The sequence below is a fragment of the Crotalus tigris genome, unplaced genomic scaffold (assembly GCF_016545835.1).
Source record: "Crotalus tigris isolate CLP2741 ecotype Arizona unplaced genomic scaffold, ASM1654583v1 scf7180000021160.8983255:1529534, whole genome shotgun sequence".
Classification (NCBI taxonomy): domain Eukaryota; kingdom Metazoa; phylum Chordata; class Lepidosauria; order Squamata; family Viperidae; genus Crotalus; species Crotalus tigris.
The window spans coordinates 451,117-465,121 of record NW_024098373.1 but is presented as its reverse complement, the minus strand read 5'-3'; the positions used below and the strand labels follow the sequence as shown (position 1 = coordinate 465,121).

The following is a 14,005-nucleotide window of genomic DNA, read 5'->3' as shown; positions in this document are numbered from 1 at the left end:
GCAAAGAGGTTTAAGCATCTAGTCCTCTTGCAATAGCAATAGCACTTAAGAGTTATATACTGCTTCACAGTGCTTTACTGCCCTCTCTAAGTGGTTTACAGAGTCAGCCTTCCCCCCCCCCAACCATCTGAGTCCTCATTTTACTGACCTCGGAAGGATGGAAGGCTGAGTCAACCTGGAGCCGGTCAGGATCGAACTGCTGGCAATGGGCAGAGTCAACCTGCAGTACTGCATTCTAACCACTGCGCCACCAAGGGTCCTGCTACCAGGATTGTCAATACCTCTTCATGAAGCATAGACAGGAAACAACGCCCCAATATCGGGGTTTCTTGTCTGTAGATTTGTCCATCCCAAAGGCGATAGAACTCCTGCAACAGAATTCATGCAACCTTGGGTTGAATTCATAGAAATGCAATCTCCTGCTCGTTAAATACAAGACTCTTCTCCTTTTCTCTCTCGAGAGAATGACATTCACAGTTTGGAATCAAGTCCAAAGAGTTGCACATCCCTGGTTTAGAAGGGCACAGAATAATATTCATGGCCCACCAGCAACATGGGAGAGTCCAGTCTAGAGCCAACAGAATAACACTAGCTCCAAGGAGGCATGTTATTTATTTGTTAGATTTTTATCCTGTCTTAATTACTACATAAGGAACTCAAGGGAGCAAACATACCTAATACTCATTCCTATTTTCCCCTGCAAAATGGGTTAGGCTGAGAGAGAGAGAGAGACAGAGAGAGGGAGAGACAGAGACACAGAGAGAGAGAGATTGAGAGAGAGGGAGAGACAGAGACAGAGACTGAGAGAGACAGAGAGACAGAGACAGAGAGAGGGAGAGAGAGAGAGAGAGAGAGAGAGAGAGAGAGATTAATACTCATTCTTATTTTCCCGTGCAAGATGAGTTAAGCTGAGAGAAAGAGAGATGGACTGATCAAAAGGCACCCACAGTGCAGAACTCAAAATTCTGATAAACATTTATGAAGCTGCTCAAGAGAAAATAGATTTGGGGATCACCTTGTGCCAGAATCCTCTTCCTATTAGGAGCCTTAGGATGGGCTCGGATCCACATGTAGATGTTTGACCTCACTTGTCACTTCAAGTTACCTAGATCAGTGTTTCTCAACCTCAACAACTTTAAGGTGTGTGGCCTTCAACTCCCAGAATTCCCCATCAGCATAGAATCCCTCTGACATCTGGTTAGATCGATCTGCTGGGGCATAAATGAAAGTCTGTGTCTGGGGAATCGAGATTTATACCTGTGCCGGTGGGGAACCAGAGATGGACAACCTCAAGTGTAGTCTTTATTTTGTGGGCCACAGAAAGTCCTCCCAACCCTGCTCATAAAATAAAATGGTAACTGGGTTGTGTGGAAGGGGATCAAAGGTGTCCAGAAGAAGAGAGAAAGCAGGCTGAGGTGTTAGAGTCAGTGATGGAGGGGAAGTTGGAAGCTGTCAACTGCAATCAGAAAGCATCAGACAACAGAGAGAGCTGTGTGTGTCTATGTGTGTATTTGGCTTCCCTATTTGATACCTTAAGTTGTCTCTCCCACCATCCCTGTTCTTCCTCCTCTCTCTTCTGCCTCTTCCTTCTCCGCAGCTGAAGCCCCTCCTGTTCCTAAGAGATTCTTTGGAAAACCTTAGTCTTTCCCTCACTATATAGTTAGCATAACAAAGAAAAACCCAAGAGAAAAATTGGTTGGACAGGATCAAAGTCACCTCCCTTTTGCACAGGAAATCAGTTGCATGTGGTCAAGCATGTTACATATTTGCATCTCATAATATCACACATGTTCATTAAAATGAGGTCTGATGTCAGAAGGGGCATAAATTGTAAGGAATAATGTTGTTTAGAGTTCACCAAAGAGATAAACCAAGCCCCAGTTTGTACTAACAAACTTTTTTTTAATCTGGAGATGGTCTCCAGCCGCTTTATCTCTTCAATTTAGGAATGTTAAAAGCTGTTCCTAAATTCCTGTCTGTATTGTACCTGATCATTCTTTTAAGACAGGGGAAATAAGGCAAATTGAAATACAAAATAACTATGTTAAAAATATGAAGTTAATATACAAAGTATCTATGTTAGCTAACACTTAGAAAACCCATTCCTTCTGCCCAGAAGAATAGAATAGAGCTGGAAGGGACCTTGGAGGTCTTCTAGTCCAGCCCCCTGCTCAAGCAGGAGAATCTACACCATGTCAGACAAGTGACTGTCTAGTCCCTTCTTAAAAATCTCCATGGTTTCTGGTGGCAAGCTGTTCCACTGGTTAATTGTCCTCAGTGTTAGGAAATGTCTCCTTAATTCCAGATTGTTTCTCTCTTTGGTCAGTTTCCAACCATTGTTTCTTGTCCTGCCCTTTGGTGCTTTGGAGAATAATGTGACCCCCCCTCTTCTTTGTGGCAGCCCCTCAAATACTAGAATACTACTATTATGTCACCCCATTTCTTCTTTTCTTTAGATTAGCCAAACCCAAGTCCTGCAGCCGTTCCTCATATGTTTTAGTCTCCAGGCTTTTCATCATCTTAGCTGCTTAGGTCCCTCTCACAGTTGCTGTTTTTGAGCCAGGTCTTGCCTAATCTGTACTTATACCTATCATTTTTCCTGCCTAAATGTAAAATTTTGCTTTTCTACACATTAAATCTCCTTTTGTTGGACAGGGCCCATTGTTCAAGTTTGTCAAGATCTTTTTGGATCCTGAGCTGGTCTTCTGGAGTGCTGGCTACTCCTGCCAGTTTAGTGTCATCTGCAAATTTGATGAGTTCCCCTTCTATTCCCTCATCTAAGTCATTAATGAAGATATTGTCATTTGCCCCTCAGGTTGTGCAGTGATACAGAAAAACACAATTATAGTTCATTGTTTGGTGAGTTCTGGCTCCTGCGTGAGGTAATCTGTACTGTGATTGGTTGCTGTGGGCGTAAAAGGGGAGTTTCCTTGCTTTCCCGCCTTTTTCTTCTGTGTATACCTTGTGTGCTGAGATTTACCTCAGGATGCTCCTGTTTGCCTAACTATCTTGTTTGCTGTGAATATGGATGCAAAATATATTTATTGATATAAAACTACAAGTTCTGTACACAAATCTATCTTGTTCGCTGTGAATAGGGATGCAAAATATATTTATTTATATAAAACTACAAGTTCTGTATACAAGTCTATCTTGTTCACTGTGAATATGGATGCAATATATATATATATATTTATTTATATAAAACTACAAGTTCTGTACACGTCTATCTTGTTCGCTGCGAATAGGGATGCAAAATATATTTATTTATATAAAACTACAAGTTCTGTATACAAGTCTATCTTGTTCACTGTGAATATGGATGCAAAATATATTTATTTATATAAAACTACAAGTTCTGTATACAAGTCTATCTTGTTCACTGTGAATATGGATGCAAAATATATTTATTTATATAAAACTACAAGTTCTATATACAAGTCTCTGACTTCGTGTGGACATTTATTGCACAATTCCCTGACAGTAACTGCAGAAATCAGTGCATCCTCTTATTTTTTGGTATATAACTATCATGCTTGTGTGGCCAGAAGAAGAAATGACTGTAAAAGGAGTTCCTATTTTATTGCTAAACATTCATGACATGGAAATGACCTTAAAGGAACAGTTCGAGGAAATATGTCAAGACAGTGAACTTAAAAAATTATTTCTATATAATTAATCTTCCTAAGAGAACAATTAACCAGTGGAACCACCTGCCTCCAGAAGCGGTGAATGCTCCAACACTGGAAATTATTAAGAAGATACTAGACAGCCATTTGTCTCAAATGGTATAGGTTTATCAGTGATCTGATGAAGTGGGATATCCCTATGAGAAGAGGTAGGCTGAAGGAATGAGGATTAAAATGCAGAATATCAGAGTTGGAAGGGACTTTGGAGGTCTTCTAGTCCAACATCCTGCTCAAGCAGGAGACTGTTAAAGTAATTATGGTTAATGTAGGCAAAGATGTTTAATCCTTCTTCGTGAATCAGAGAAACAGCCCCCAATATCTCGGCTTCCTGCCTCTGGATTTTTCAGGCACAGAGACAATAGAACTGCTGCAACAGAATTCATGCAAACTTGGGTTGAGTTCATAGAAATGCAAAGTCCTGCGCATTAAAAAATTATGCTGAGTCACATTTGAAATTTGGAATCAAGTCCAAAGAATTGGACATCCCTGGTTTAGAGGGCACAGAATAATATTCATTGAACGGTGATTAAGAATCTTGCCCTCGGCCCACCAGCAAAAGTCCAGGGACGGTATGATAATAGTATCTCCACGGAGCCGGGAATAACTTTATTGGCATGTTATTTCTTTGTTTATTACTTTATAAATAACGGAAAACGGCAAATGTAGGTAACAGTCCTTCCTCCTATTTTCCCAACAACAACAATCCTGTGAGGTGGGCTGGGCTGACAGAGCGTGATTGACCAGCCAGCTTTCATACCTAAGGCGGGACTAGAACTCAGCATCTCCTGATGATTGGTCCAAAGTAACACGGCTGGCTTTCATGCATAAGGCGGGAATAGAACTCATGTCGTTGTAATTGGCCCAAAGTCATCCAGCCAACTTTAATGGCAAATGTGGGACCATCAACTCTTGGTTTCTAGGCCAGCACCTAGACTACTACACTGCCCTGGCTCTCTCTATTACCTGAATGGCCAATTTGTCAGCTTGTTGAAAAAAAATCTGGCTAGTCATAATACAGAAGTTGGGCTTGACCACCAAAATGACCCCTTTCCAACTCTCGAGAAGAACAGAGGAGGAATAATCCATGTGCTGTGATCCTGTATATCTTTGCATCAAACATATTATAGCCCTTATAGTGAGATCCACAGCATCTGAAAATAAGTTCTGATCCTTAGACTTATGACATTTGTTTACAGAAATGCCTAGGTATCCAACCATTTTAATTTTATAAAGCTGTAGTGAGAGACCACATTTTGCTGATTTTTTTTTTTTACTTGCCCCTTCTCTGGAATTTAAAAGGAGAAGTGCCAAATATAGATAATCCATGGGCAGTTTTTTTTTGCTTTGGGCTTTTGACTTCCGCAACTTTAACACTGTCTTGTGGAATCAGTTCCACAAAAAGGTCAGCCCTAAGTCAAGTGTCAGAAGGACAGCTGTGTGTTCATTTCTTCACAAAGATAAGACGAAATAGCCAGAGTTTCGATCTCGGAGCAGAGCCCTTTATCTTAACATTAATTTTGGTCAATGTGGGCAAAGAGATTTAAGCACATAGTCCTCTTGCTAGCAGGGTTTTCAGGTTTTCTCCATGAAGCACAGACAAAAAAAGACCCACCCATCCCAACCAGGCTCGGGGTTTTGTTGTCTGTGCATTTGTCACACTGCGAGGCAAAAGAATTGCTGCAACAGATTTCACGCAGCCTTGTGTTGAATTCATAGAAATGCAACGTACTGCCCATTAGAAGTAAAGTTCTCATCGCTTTTCTCTTGAGAAAGAATGACATTCGCACTTTGGAATCAAATCCCAAGAACTGCACATCCCTGGTTTAGAGGGCACAGAATAATATTCAGGGAAGAGTGGTTAGGAAACTGTCCTTGGTCCATCAGCAACATGGGAGAGTCGAGTCCAGGGGCAGAACGATAATACAGCTCCAGGAAGGCAGGAATAATTTTATGGGCATGTTAGTTATTTTTTATTACTTTATAAATAACGGAAAGCAGCAAACACATCTAATACTCCTTCTCCTACTTTCTCAATGATAACATTCTCATGAGGTGGGTTGGTATGAGAGAACAGGATTGACCCAAAGTGACCCAGCCAGCTTTCATACTTAAGGCAGGAATAAAACTCAGCATCTCCTGGTGATTGGCCCAAGATCATCCAGCTGGCTTACATGCCAACAGCCAGACTAGAACTCACTGTCTCCTGGTGATTGGCCCACTATACTACACTACACTTGCTCTCTCCATTACTTGAAAGGCCAATTTGTCATCTTGTTTGTGCCAACCATGACCGGGAGGATTGACAATCTCCATAGACAAATTACCCAACTTGTCTCTAACTGGTCATCCAGCTGGCTTACATGCCAACAGCCAGACTAGAACTCACCGTCTCCTGGTGATTGGCCCAAAGTCATGCAGCTGATTTTCATAGCGAATGCAGGACTAGAACTCACCGTCTCCTGGGGATTGGCCCAAGGTCATCCAGCTGGCTTACATGCCAAAGGTGGGATTAGAACTCACCATCTCTTGATATCCAGGCCAGCACCTAAACTACTACACTGCACTGGCTCTCTCCATTACTTGAAAGGCCAATTTGTCATCTTGTTGAAAAAGGAAACACACCAACAAAAGTCCAGTTCCTTTTTGAAAAACATCTTTGTGCCAACCATGACCGGGAGGATTGACAATCTCCGGAGACAAGTTATCCATCCTCACAGATGTGATTGTTACCGTGTCCCAGTGATCACATGATCAAAACGTGGCCAATGGGCAACAGGCATGGATTCATGGTGGCTGCAGTGCCCCAAAGTCACCATGGGCAATCATCCCAGGGTTCTCCTTAGAAGCAAAGTCGTGGAGGAGCTGTGTGATCGTGAATCAAAATGGTTGTATAATTATACAATAAGCCAATTGTATAATTGGGTGTGACCCATTTAACCATTTCACTGCTTAGTGATGAGGTTCCAGTTTCAACTGTGGTTGTATGTTGAGGACTTCCTGTACATAGCTGTTAGAATTCTTTCTCAATAGCTTTCTTAGTTCTTGCAATAAACGAAAATGTGTGTCCTTGTTGATTTTCATTATATCAGTCTAAAAAAGCGTGATCATTCCATTTTGCACAATATCATCATAAAATCATTCAATCGATCGAACAATCAATCAGGGGTATCTGGGGGGGGGTGTACACGGAAATGACACATTGCTAATAGTTCCAGGTATTTGTCCATATCTTCATCTGAGCTGATCTTAAAATGGAAGTCAGGACAAGAAGCAATGGGTGGAAACTAATCAAGGAGAGAAGCAACCTAGAACTAAGGAGAAACTTCCTGACAGTTGGAACAATTAACCAGTGGAACAACCTGCCTCCAGAAGCGGTGAACACTTCAACACTGGAAGTTTTTAAGAAGAGACTGGACAGCCATTTGTCTGAAATAGTATAGGGTTTCCTGCCTGAGCAGGGGGTTGGACTAGATGACCTCCAAGGTCCCTTCCAACTTTACTATTATTATTATTATTATTATTATTATTATTATTATTATTATTATTACTACTATTATTATTATTATGGATCATCGCACAGTCAGCCAGATGTTCAGACTGGATTTGGCATTTTGTCTACCTATCAAGTCCTTACTAAGGACCTGGGATAGGCAGATGTGGATGTTTGATGGTATTACAGATATCGTCACAGGATGGAAGCAGTTCCTAGTAAGGCCGCCTTTTGCAATTGACTAATGGCGAATTTGTTGTCTCAACCTTAGCAATTTTAAGGTAAATGGCCTTCAACTCCCAGAATTGCCCACCTGCATAGAATCCTTCCCCTTTATGGATTACTGCCTTGTCGTGGTGAAGGGGCTTGTGTAACTCAATGAAGCTATAAGCTATGCCGTGCAGGGCCACCCAAGATGGACAGGTTATAGCAGAGAGTTCTGACAAAATGTGATCCACTGGAGAAGGAAATGGCAAACCACTCCAGTATCTCTGCCATGAAAACCCCATGGACAGTACTAAAAGAAAAAAAGATATGACGCTGGAAGATGAGCCCCTCAGGTCAGAAGGTGTCCAATATGCTACTGGGGAAGAGCAGAGGGCTAGTACTAGTAGCGCCAGAAAGAATGAAGCGACTGGGCCAAAGCCAAAAGGACGCTCAGCTGTGGATATATCTGGTGGTGAAAGGAAAGTCCGATGCTGTAAAGATTTTTTCTCCATAGGAACCTGGAATGTAAGATCCATGAATCAAGGCAAGTTAGACGTAGTCAAAAAAGAGATGACAAGACTGAACATCGACATATTAGGAATCAGCAAACTAAAATGGACAGGAATGGGTGAATTTAACTCATATGACCATCAGGTATACTACTGTGGGCAAGAATCCCTCAGAAGAAATGGAGTAGCCTTCATAGTCAATAAAAAAATAGGAAAAGCAATACTGGGATACAATCCCCAAAATGACAGAATGATCTCAATTCGAATCCAAGGCAAACCATTCAATATCACAATAATCCAAATCTATGCCCCAACCACTGATGCTGAAGAGGATGAAACTGACCGGCTCTATGAAGCCCTACAGCACCTTATAGAATTAACACCAAAAAATGATGTCCTTATCATCATGGGGGATTGGAATGCTAAGGTAGGAAGCCAAAAGATAACCGGAATAACAGGCAAGTTTGGCCTTGGAGTACAAAATGAAGCAGGGCACAGGCTGATAGAATTTTGTCAAGAGAATACGATGGTCATAACAAACACTCTTTTCCAACAACCCAAGAGACGGCTCTACACATGGACATCACCAGACGGTCAACATAGAAATCAGATTGACTATGTACTCTGCAGCCAAAGATGGAGAAGCTCTATACAGTCAGTAAAAACAAGACCAGGAGCTGACTGTGGCTCAGATCATGAGCTTCTCGTTGCAAAATTTAGGCTTAAATTGAAAAAAGTAGGGAAAAGCACTAGGCCACTCAGGTATGAACTAAATCATATTCCTGATGAATATACAGTAGAGGTGACAAATAGATTTAAGGAACTGGATCTGATAGACAGAGTGCCTGAAGAACTATGGATGGAAGTTCGCAACATTGTACAAGAGGTAGCAACTAAAACCATCCCAAAGAAAAAGAAATGCAAGAAAGCAAAATGGCTGTCTGAGGAAGCTTTGCAAATAGCTGAGGAAAGAAGGGAAGCGAAAGGCAAAGGAGAAAGAGAAAGATACACCCAATTGAATGCAGAATTCCAGAGAGTAGCTAGAAGAGATAAGAATGCCTTCTTAAATGAACAGTGCAAAGAAATAGAAGAAAACAACAGAATAGGGAGGACCAGAGATCTCTTCAAGAAAATTGGAGATATGAAGGGAACGTTTCATGCAAAGATGGGCATGATAAAGGACCAAAATGGCAGAGACCTAACAGAGGCAGAAGAGATTAAGAAGAGATGGCAAAACTACATAGAAGAACTATACAAGAATGAGCTTAACATCCCAGATAACCACAATGAGATGGTCACTGACCTCGAACCAGACATCCTAGAATGTGAAGTGAAATGGGCCTTAGAAAATCTGAGCAACAACAAAGCTAGTGGAGGTGACAGTATTCCAGCTGAGCTATTCAAAATCTTAAAAGACGATGCAGTAAAAGTGCTACACTCAATTTGCCAGCAAATTTGGAAAACTCAACAGTGGCCACAGGATTGGAAAAGGTCAGTTTACATTCCAATTCCAAAGAAAGGCAATGCCAAAGAATGTTCAAACTATCGCACCATTGCACTCATTTCACATGCTAGTAAAGTTATGCTTAAAATCCTACAAGCTAGACTCCAGCAGTATGTGGATCGAGAACTACCAGAAGTACAGGCAGGATTTCGAAGAGGCAGAGGAACTAGAGATCAAATTGCCAACATACGCTGGATCATGGAGAAAGCTAGGGAGTTCCAGAAAAACATCTACTTCTGCTTCATTGACTATGCAAAAGCCTTTGATTGTGTGGATCACAACAAATTGTGGCAAGTTCTTAAAGAGATGGGAGTACCAGACCATCTCATTTGTCTCTTGAGAAACCTATATGCGGGTCAAGAAGCAACAGTGAGAACTGGACACGGAACCACTGATTGGTTCAAAATTGGAAAAGGAGTCCGGCAAGGCTGTATACTGTCGCCCTGCCTATTTAACTTATATGCAGAGCACATCATGAGAAAGGCAGGGCTAGATGAATCAAAAGTTGGAATTAAGATTGCCGGGAGAAATATCAACAACCTAAGATATGCAGATGATACCACTCTAATGGCAGAAAGTGAAGAGGAACTAAAGAGCCTCTTGATGCGGGTGAAGAAGGAGAGTGCAAAAGTTGGCTTGAAACTCAACATTAAGAAAACCAAAATCATGGCATCCGGCCCTCTCAATTCCTGGCAAATAGATGGGGAAGAAATGGAGGTAGTGACAGATTTTATTTTTCTGGGCTCCAAGATCACCTCAGATGGGGACTGCAGCCAAGAAATTAAAAGACGCTTGCTCCTGGGGAGGAAAGCTATGGCAAATCTAGACAGCATACTAAAAAGCAGAGACATCACCCTGCCAACAAAAGTGCGTATAGTCCAGGCCATGGTTTTCCCAGTTGCAATGTATGGCTGTGAAAGTTGGACCATAAGAAAGGCTGAGCGCCAAAGAATTGAGGCCTTTGAACTATGGTGCTGGAGAAGACTCCTGCGAGTCCCTTGGACTGCAAGGCGTTCAAACCGGTCAGTCCTAGAAGAGATCAACCCCGACTGCTCTTTAGAAGGCCAGATCCTGAAGTTGAAACTCAAATACTTTGGCCACCTAATGAGAAGGAAGGACTCACTGGAGAAGGGCCTAATGCTGGGAAAGATTGAGAGCAATAGAAGAAGGGGACGACAGAGAATGAGATGGCTGGATGGAGTCACTGAAGCAGTAGGTGTGAACTTAAATGGTCTCCAGAAGATGGTAGAGGAAAGGAAGACCTGGAGGAACGTTGTCCATGGAGTCGCGATGGGTTGGACATGACTTCGCAATTAACAACAACAACATAGAATCCTTCTGACCTCATTCTGGTCAGATCAATCTGTTGCCGAGTAATTGAATTCCTGAACAATTTGTTAAAGCTCTGGAGAGCATCCCAGAATAATCTGATTGCCCTCCTAGGAAGCCATGCTACATCTCCAACCTCATATAATAGCAAGATCTGTCCTATCTTACTCTGACATACAATTGACAATTAAAGAAGAACATAGAATGCCTGGGTGTGGGTTTGTGTGTGTGTTTGTGTGTAGTTGCCTTCCCTATAGGTCTCCTGAAGCTGTCTCTGCTAACTGGGTAGCCAGCAATGCTCCAATCAATCATAACTGGATATAGGAAGCATTTTGTTGGAAGCTGTTGTCAGAAGTAAAGTCTTCATCCTGGTTCATCCAAGCCGGGGATAAATAAGAAACATGGCGACTGCTTTGGGAAGAAGGTTACAGTTTTTTGAAGAGGCAGAAAGATGGTTCTTGCAAGAAAGAGCAGAGGGAAGAAGAAGAAGCTGAGCACATGGGCTAGGGGTTTTTATACCCCCTCTAGCCTTTTGTTTGGAATAGTTTCCTGTTCCTGGCACGAACTTTGAGGCTATTTCTGAGTGTTTGTCTAGGCCAGTGGTTCTCAAATAGTGGGGCGGGCCCCCCAAGGGGGGCGCGAGGCTCCGTAAAGGGGGGCTCGTTTGACCTCGGCAAATACTGTCATATTGGACGCACGTGACACACGCAAAGGACCCGATTGGATAGACAGTCACGCGGGGGGGGGGGCGCGAAATGTTTTCTTCTTCCTAGGGGGGGCATGACAGAAAATAATTGAGAACCACTGGTCTAGGCCTTGATATCTGTGGTTTAATCCTATTATCATATCCTGCTTCCCAGGTGATGGGGCTAATGACTCTTAAGAGTTTGAGTGGGGTATTGGAAGAAAGATTCCTTGCCTACTATAGAAGAATGGTTTTTTAAAGTTTCTTATTTATCAGAAATGGCAAAAATTTCGGCTTATCTGAAAGACCAATCACAAGAGAGATATATCTCAGTGTGGAAAACATGGGTAAATTTTGTACAGAATAAATATGGGATTAGAAAGTATTATTTAGCTTTTGAATAATTTATAGTTTAAAGTGGGTATTTTTCCTTTTTTATTGTTATGTTATGGTTGGACTTGTTGTTTCTATGTATTGGAGTTAAAGTACTTTAAATTTTTTGGATGTATGTATTGTTGACTGATGTTCATTTAACTTGTATGGGTTTTTTTTGGTTTTTTTTAACCCTGTATTCAGCTCTGGGAAGGAGGGGGGAGGGTTATGGGGGTGGGAGGGGGGAGGTATTTTATTGTAAAAAGTTTAAAAATTTTCAATTAAAAAAAAGAGTTTGAGTGGGGTATGCAGATTTTCTCTTTGTCTTCTTGATGGTTCTCGCTCCAACTTTCTGATGGTTTTACATCTGCATTTGTATGGGGCTGACTCTTGCTTGGGGCAGAGAGATTGATTTGGGGCCAGGTTTGGTTTCTGCTTTTCAAGAGAAAAAAAAATACTTTTAAAAATCCTTTTGGTGAAAAATATATTTTCCTGCCCTTTTAATATTTCCTACTCTGGGATAACTTCCCTCACTGTCAACTGCAATCAGAAAACATCAACAATCTCTCCACTATCTTTGTTCTTCCACCTTTCCCTTCTGCCTCTTCCTTCTCCTCAGCTGAGCCCCTCCTGTCAAACTCTTGTTTGTTCCTAAGAGTCTCTTTGGGAAACTTTTTCTCTTTCCTTCCTCTCTTCCTTTTCTTTTTCCTCTCTTTCCTGTCCCTTCCCTTCTTTACCTATTCACCCCTTCCCTTCCCACATTCCCGCTCTTCCATCTAGAAGTGACAGCCATCTGCCTGGCCTCCATCTGAACAGGAGGACCAGCTGGACTTCAAATGCTCCCTGGTCAAACCCAACTTCAAGGCCCTCTTTGGTTCTCCATGCATGAGGAAGACTTTGTCATTGTTCTTTCTCTTCTGCAGGCACTGAGATTCCAGTTAAAGGCCAACCAGCCAGGTGCAGGGCCAACGTACTGTTGCAGAAACAGGGCACAACGTTGAGTTGAGTTGAAGAATGATTTGTAAAGAACGAATCCCGTGGTTTACCAGGACCATAAGAATTCTGTTGTCTATGCCTTGTATTATATTTAACATAATTTGATTCCTATTCCTCTCCTGGGAATTGTTTTTTTCCTTGATGTTTGCCCTTTGCAACTTGGCTTGATGTCCACCACCCTTTGCGGGTTTTATTTTTTTTACTAGCCCCTTCTCTAGACATTTAAAGGAGAAGTGTTAAATGTAGATCATCCGAGGGGGTCTGTTTAGCTTTAGGTTGTTGCTCCACAGCTTTCACAACATCTGGCTGACAGAGACAGTTCCACAGAAAAGTCAGCCTAGGTCAAATGTCACAAAGGCAATCATGTGTTCATTTCTTCAGAAATGTAAGGGGAAATAGACAGAATATAAATCTTGGAGCAGAGCCCTCTATCTGCATCGTGACTCTTCCCTGTCTACCCAACGTCTTCTGGTCTACAAGCAAGAGACCGTTGCACTTGTGAGTATTCTCTGCTGGGTAAGCCAATGGGTGATGCTTTGTGATGGGCTGCAGCCTTCTTGTGCCAATGCTTGATCTCTGCTTTTTGAATCCTGGATCTAGTCGCTTGCATAGATGGCAGCTTTTGGTTACTACAACTGGACCTTCTGTCAGAAGGACCAGGATTTTTTTTTATTAAAAGTTTTAAAATTTTATTACAATATAAAACCTCCCCACCCCTCACCCCTTCCCCCCTCCCCCACTTCCCAGAGCTGATTACAGGGTAACAAATAAACAAACATAATCTAACTAACATAAACCAACTATACTATCAATCAAAACCATAACATACTTTAACTCCTTCTCAAAACAAATATTAACAAATTAAAACAAAAATAATAATATAATTAAAACTATTAATAATTATTTAAAATCTACTCAAAAGCAAGGTAATACTTTTCCGTTTCATATTTCTTTTGAATATAATCAATCCATCTTCTCCAAACCATAATGTATCTTTCTTGTGAATGGTCCTTCAAATAGGTAGAGATTTTCTCCATTTCTGCTAAATTAGACACCTTAAGTATCCATTCTTCCAAAATAGGCAATGAGTTTTTCTTCCAATATTGCTCCACCAATAATCTTGCAGCAGTTATAAGATTCAACATCAAATTGATTTCTTTAACATCAAAATCTACAATAATACCCAACAAAACTAATTCCGGAGTAAACTTTTATCTTTCTCTT

General features: G+C 41.5%; 1 protein-coding gene across 4 annotated transcripts in view; it reads left to right on the top strand.

The window, feature by feature from the left end:
• Window positions 1-14,005, top strand: part of LOC120320086 (endonuclease domain-containing 1 protein-like) — a 28,515-nt gene that overhangs the window by 8,882 nt on the left and 5,628 nt on the right. The window contains exon 2 of one of the 4 annotated variants that reach the window (XM_039369529.1): window positions 13,163-13,279. The exons of 2 other annotated variants lie outside the window; for them this stretch is intronic. The gene's annotated coding sequence lies outside the window, so the exon portion shown is untranslated. Of the gene's footprint in view, window positions 1-12,210; window positions 13,280-14,005 lie in introns of those variants that run through there. One more of the 4 variants, XM_039369530.1, reaches the window with a different exon arrangement.